Below are 7,426 nucleotides of genomic sequence, written 5' to 3'. Positions count from 1 at the left end.
ACGAAAAAGAAGGCCACTTCCGGTGCGAAAAAAGGGGCTGATTTAACCCATCTGATACCGAGATAGTAGTTATGGCAGCAGTTAGAAATTTACATGTAGATACAGAAAAGCGAAGTCTGCCACTATTTTTTTTGCCGGAAGTGCTTGGCAGACGCTCTCAAAGGTGACCATCGGGACCCCTAAATTAACCCATCTGATACCACCATGAAACCAATGCCAGTCGGTAGGTATGAACTCTCATGTCAGGAATATATAAGTCTGCCAAGGCTTTTCCTGCCGAAACACCATGGCAGACGAGATTATGTAAGCAAGGTCGCCATCGGTTACCCTACACTAACCCATCTGATACCACCATGAAACCAATTCCATTCGGTAGGTATGAACCCCCATTTTAGGAATATATAAGTCTGCCAAGGTTTTTCCTGCCGAAACACCTTGGCAGACGAGATTATAAGCAAGATGACCATCGGTTACCGTACACTAACCCATCTGATACCGCCATGAAACCAATTCCAATCGGTAGGTATGAGCCCTCATTTCATGAATATATAAGTCTGCCAAGGCTTTTCCTGCCGAAACTCCTTGACAGACGAGATTATGTAAGCAACATCCGCATCCGTGGGACCGGTATACGTGATTACTGTAGGCTTATTTATTACTTTATGCTTTTACATATTTGTATATTATTATGTTATTAATGAAATATGTTTATAATTTATTAAACCTATACCTAATACATTGGGAATTCATTACCTGCTTACGGCAGTAGTAGGGAGTAGTGGGTGAGTTCTGGCTCACTTAGCCAGGCCAACAGTCCCTCCCCCTTTTTTTCCCTTGTTGAGGCCCTGCAACCTTACCTTGAACCCAACCTAATGTCATTGTAGCTCGAATCTAACCTAATCTATTTTTATTGCTTTTAGAAAATATTCTAATAACAATTATCTACTTTTGCAAAGTTAAATGTTGAATTCTTTATTTCGCAAAATGGAATTTTAATGTGACTATAATGTATGTGCAATCTACTTAGAAACTGGGTTTAGAAATATAAAAACACACATTTTATATAGGATAATAAGTTTATTCAAGTAATATTCTGAACATATGAGATATAGTAACATCATTACTTATTCTGTGTACAGTGGAGAAAACATGCAAGTTGACATTTTTCGTTTTAAAATAAAGATAAACTAAACAGTATTTGCCACAAACCGATGTTAAAAAACTTTGCAGTTGTTGGTTGGCATAATACCATCTCTTACAATTTCTCTTCATTAACATTTTATGATACCTTCCTGTTTTTATTTACTTAATTTAATTTTTTACTTTTTATGTGATCGGTACTTCATTTATTTTAGATTTTGGGCTAATATTAGTTTGTTAACCGACTTCCAAATCTCAAAGAAGGAGGTTATCAATTCGGTTGTATGTTTTTTTTATTTTTTATTTTTTTTATGTTTGTTACTCTATATCTCCGTCATTCCTGGACCGATTTTGAAAATTAGTTTTTTGATTGTATGTATATGCATACAGATTGGTTCCGTTTTTGTCAAAACCCAGTTCTGATGATGGGATCCATGAGGAATCGAGGGAACTCCTCAAATTTTAAACGCATACATATAGTGATTTTTGGGTTTTTATCATCAAATTAAGCATACACATTCAAAAAAGTGACATTTGATGAAGTGCAACTGCTGATGATGATCAGAACGGAACTCTTCAACGACGCATAGTTCACGTTTGGCGATTTGTCGTCTTCGTTATGTTTGTTAAGCAAGTCAAGTTTTTAAGCCACATTTTTGTCAAGCTCGAGTTCTGATGATGGGATCCATGAGGAATCGAGGGAACTCCTCAAATCTTAAAGGCATGCGTATAGACATTTTTGTATTTTCATCAGAAAATCAAGGATTTTCATTAAAAACTGGCGCATTTGATGAAGTGGAACTGCTGATGATGACCAGAACAGAACTCTTCAACCACGCATAGTTCACGTTTGGCGATTTTTCCTCTTCGTTATGTTTGTTAAGCAAGTCAAGTTTTAAAGCCACATTTTTGTCAAGCTCGAGTTCTAATGATGGGATCCATAAGGAATCGAGGGAACTCCTCAAATATTAAAGGCATAAGTATAGATTTTTTTTTGTATTTTCATCATAAAATCAAGCATTTACATTAAAAACTGTCGCATTTGATGAAGTGGAACTGCTGATGATGACCAGAACAAAACTCTTCAACGACGCATAGTACACGTTTGGTGATTTCTAATTTCGATTTTGACTTGGACTGCGACCCGGACTCGGACCCAGAACCGGACTCATACCCGGATCCGGTTCGGACCCGGACTCGGACCCGGACTTGGAATCGAACTCGGACCCGGACTCGGACTCGGACACGGACTCGGACTAGGACCCGGACTCGGACTCGGACCCGGACTCGGAACCGGACTCGGACTCGGACCCGGACACGGACTCGGACACGGATTCGGACCCGGACTCGGACTCAGACTCGGACCCGGACTCGGACCCGGACCTTGACCCGGAAAACCACTATAATATATATTATATTATAATTATTATTCTCTTTATTTATTTTTCGTCTTAAGTTAGGTTTGTTATAATATGAATATAAAAGTAAAATATAAAAACACTCACAAAACAATAAAAAAATTATAATTATTATTATTACACGTAAATTTGTTCACAAAGAAACCGTGTACCGACTCTTCATGCCATTATATTTTTAATTTGCTGTTATTCTCTACAAATCGACACTAAAAGTATCAAAATATCAAAATATGGAGTTCCGTTTGAGAAAGAAGCAAAACAATTTTGTCTTTGACAGTAATTGAATTATTGTGTGATTTTGAAAGCTAGACAATTCAAGATTTATATTTTTACTCACAAAGACAACACAGAAATTCAATCTCAAATGTAAACCTTCGAACAATTTCCATACATTGACGACATCACTCAAAATTCTTCTTCAAGTCAGATGCCCGCTGGGGCTGCACCGGAGCCCACGTATAATTCTTCAAATAAAAATGACAGCTTGATTTGACATTAAATCATATACGCACACGAGAAAGTATACCAGTAGATAAATTGTATTTCAAAAAATAGGGTACATAAATATCAGCTCGCGTCTCCTTTAAATTTGATTTGCTGTTATTTACGGGTCATAATGGTTGAAAACCTCAGTAAACTATCTTAAAACAATACGATTACAGTCGAATTTAAGTATTATGTTCCTTCAAATCAAAACTCGCTTAAAATGAAAAAAGTTTAAAGACTCATCCTTTTCTGATTGGGATTAATTTTCATTTTGCGTCATTTTAAAAACGTATTTGACTTCTGTACGTCAATTAATTTTGATGACAATTGTAATCTTGTAATATATTATAGAACTTTTATCTTAAAATATTGCCTATTAACAGGAAGCGTTATGTAATTCGTATAAGTAATACCTGAAAGTCTTGTACCTAGATCTGTAATACCATGGATTGCGAGGAATAAATGATTATGATTATGCCGTTCGTTCCGTCTATATGTATAATGCGTGTACGTGCTGTTCTCTGAAAATCTTCAAGAAAAAATAACGGCTAGACCAGCACGAAGTACTAGCGAGTTTTTGCGGCTTTGGAGACCGAGATAAAGCTTACAGGCCAATATCGCTGTGGCCTGGTTATTGTTATGTATACCTATGTATCGAATGTTTTTAAAAAAAATTTACTATAAAAAGCAATGTTTTATTTCGATTAGGTCTACATTTTGTGCATATTGTATATCTGAAGTATTTTCGTACTAAACTTGAAACTTTCGTTGAAACTAAATAAAATAATTATTCCTAATATACAGTCACCTGCAATTTATGTTACACAACACACAACGAAGGCCGCAAAAATATCTGACACGATCTTATTTGTAGAACCATAAGAGCATGTCATATATTTTTGCGGCCTTCGAAGAGTAGGTACCGGTCATTATCACCAACTTTGCCCGCATTTAAAAAAAACACGAATTTCTCAAAAAAAAAACAAATCGTAATTACTTTTTTTGCTCAGCACGTCCATTGTGATCAAACGCATCAGTTTATTTGAAGAAAAAATATTTTTATCGTGTTTTTACCCATTTTTTTGCGTTTTAGAGGGTGGGCAAAGATATCCGGAGTTTTCGCCAACATTGCCCACGTCAATTTGGTATTCAAATACAGCTCGTATGATGATACGAATCTAGAGGACCCCGAGATTCCGTGACCAAAATTTCAGCACGCTAGGACAAACTTGAAAAAATTAAAAAAAAAAGTCAGCCATTTTGAAAAAAAATGGCGGCGTCAAAAACTGCCAGGGTCCCTCTATGACATTTGGTCGAGCACCCCCCACCTACCTCCCACCGTTTGGCCGGGCCGTCAAACATTTTTCTGACCGGAAGCGGTAGGCCAAAAGTCGGAATTTTCTGAAGTCACGAGACCGCCCTCTATACGACCGTACCAAAGTCTAACACCCCACGAACCTCCTTCTGGGAGAACAATCATGTCAATTAATCAGTCGTGTTGCAGCTTTAAATAAGATTAATTATTAATTATTTTACATACGGGAATGGATTTTGCCGGACCAGTGCTGATAGCTGATCGAAAGGGTAGGGGTAGCAAAACAATTAAATCATATATTTTAGTTTTTGTCTGTCTTTCAGTCAAGGCTCTTCACTTGGAACTTGTCACAAGTCTAACGACAGAGTCGTTCCTTGCTGCTCTCCGCCGCTTCATGAGTCGTCGGGGAAAGCCTCAAACTCTGTATTGCGACAATGGGACTTCGTTTGTCGGGGCATCAAACGAGCTCAGTAATTTCTTAAAAAATAATCACGATAAGTTGCAGTCAGGTATGGCAGAAAATCTTATTAACTTTAAATTTAGCCCGGCTTACTCACCTCACTTCGGCGGACTTTGGGAAGCCGCAGTAAAATCAACAAAATATCACCTCAAACGCATTCTATCTCTTACACACTTAACGTATGAAGAATTAAATTGTTGCCTGATTCAGATAGAAGCTATTTTAAATTCTAGGCCCCTAACCCCCTTATCTTCTGATCCATCTGATCTGACCTACCTATCGCCCTCTCATTTCCTTATTGGACGTTCTCTTCTGTCAGTCCCACAAGAACCTCTGACTGAAGAAAACATCTCGCGGCTTGAACGGTTCCAGAGAGTTGAAAAACTCAAGCAGCATTTTTGGAGCCGCTTTTCTAATGAATATGTTACTCTCCTCCAGCAGAAGACGAAGTGGCACACCTCAACGGACCAGCTGCAAGTTGGGACTATGGTCTTAGTCAAGGACCGCGCACTTCCTCCTCTCCTGTGGCTGCTGGGACGCGTCACGAAGCTGTACCCGGGCACGGACAACGTCACCAGAGTCGCCGACATACGCACGAAGAAAGGAGTCATCCGTAGGGCGTATAACAACTTGTGCCCCCTCCCTATTACTTAGTTAATTCTACAACTTCCATTTTTTTTATTGTCTTTTTTTTGTTGAGTCTCTCAACGCCCGGGAGTATGTTGCGAACGCAACCTTTATTTGTATAATACAGTAACTAAACGCAGCCGTCGGGCTCGGCTAGTATTTGGAAGCTTTTTCTAAAGCACCAATAGGAGCGCTCCACATATTATGTATCGCGGCCAATTAGAGGCACTCAAATCTTAACCACTATTTTCGGACATTCAAATTATGCAGATCACTCTTTCATCAGCCTCCATACGATTACCACACCACTTTTACATTTAACCGTTTAGTCAAGGAACCCTTGTAAAACCCTTGTAAAACCAGTTTGAAACTGTTCTATACTGTTCTATACAAAAAAATATATCAGCAGTTACGGGGGTGGTTCACTGACTCACAACATGGATTTTTACCAAATAGGTCTACCACATCCAATCTTCTTAACCTTGTAACATACACTACCCACCAGTTAGACGAAAAAAAGCAAGTGGATGTAATATATTTAGATTTCCGAAAGGCCTTTGATAGGATAGACTGTGATGTTTTATTGCAGAAAATGGCCAGGTGTGGTTTTTCTGAATCATTATTAACATTTTTCGCCAATTATCTATCTGGACGCGAGCAATATATTGTGTACAATACAGCTAAATCAGAAACGTACTCCGTCACTTCGGGCATTGGTCAAGGTAGCAGTCTTGGACCTTTACTATTTTTAATAACAATTAACGACCTTCCAGAATATATAAGACATTCCATGATATTGATGTTTGCTGACGACGTTAAGCTCGCTATGCCCATACAAAATCCAAGTGATGTAAGTAAGCTCCAAACGGATATCGATAGCGTATATCGATGGGGTGCCATTAATAGCTTACACCTTAACTCAAGTAAATGCGCAGTTATGACATATTCAAGAACATCTCAGACCATTGATAGATCCTACACATTAAACGGCCAAATCCTACAAAATGTAAACTCTATTCGTGACCTGGGTACATGCTGTGACACTGAAATAACTTTTAATAAAAATGTAGTTCGAATTTGTAAAAAATCGCGAAAAGCTCTTGGTTTCGTAGTACGTCAATCCAAATATTTTCATAACCACCACGTCATTACTCTATTATATAATGCCTTTGTACGTAGCCTGTTGGAAAGTAACTATATTGTCTGGTGTCCACACGAAAAAAAATACGTACTTCTCATTGAAAAGGTTCAGAAATCATTTGTTAGATACTTGTACTGGAAACAGTATGGTTACTATCCCTACATGTATCCTACGCAATTTGTGTTAGGAATGGTCGGTCATCAAAGTCTTGAGATACGGAGACAACTTGCAGTCATAAAATACTTCATTAGATTAATACGTGGTTCAATCACAAATCCGTGGTTACTGCAATATGTGACTTTTAAAGTACCTACGCCATTTGTGAGAACTACTCTTCGACCCCGCCCCACACCTCTTTTTATAATTCCCAGCACCAACACAGTAACTTTAGTCACTAGCCCTCTGTATGTAGCACTGAATCACATAAATAATATTCTTCTATTCGACCCCCTGACGGACATATTCTCACAGGAGGAACCGAGACTCCTAGCCACCGCAACTCGGTACTTGGAGTCGATCTCCACACCTACGACTATACCGTCATAGTTTAGTATTAGGTATTAGTCATGTATATATTATATAGTAATACAATAATTTGTTATGTTTATAACTTACATGTTTGGTATACCTGTTAATGTAAGTTGTCAATAAATAAATAAATGATAAATGAAAATAAAAAGTACCTATTGAAATTATAATAGTTTACTTCAAATCGAAGCTTTTTATTTGAGTCGTCGAGATCCTGACCTGCACGGCGGCTACATTAATTTAATAAATTAAATTAAATTAATTAAAACTTTCTTCGACCGTTTTGATTATCTTTTTTATTTATGACATTA

The sequence above is a fragment of the Cydia splendana genome, chromosome 16 (assembly GCF_910591565.1).
Source record: "Cydia splendana chromosome 16, ilCydSple1.2, whole genome shotgun sequence".
Lineage (NCBI taxonomy): Eukaryota > Metazoa > Arthropoda > Insecta > Lepidoptera > Tortricidae > Cydia > Cydia splendana.
This window is presented reverse-complemented; position numbering follows the sequence as displayed.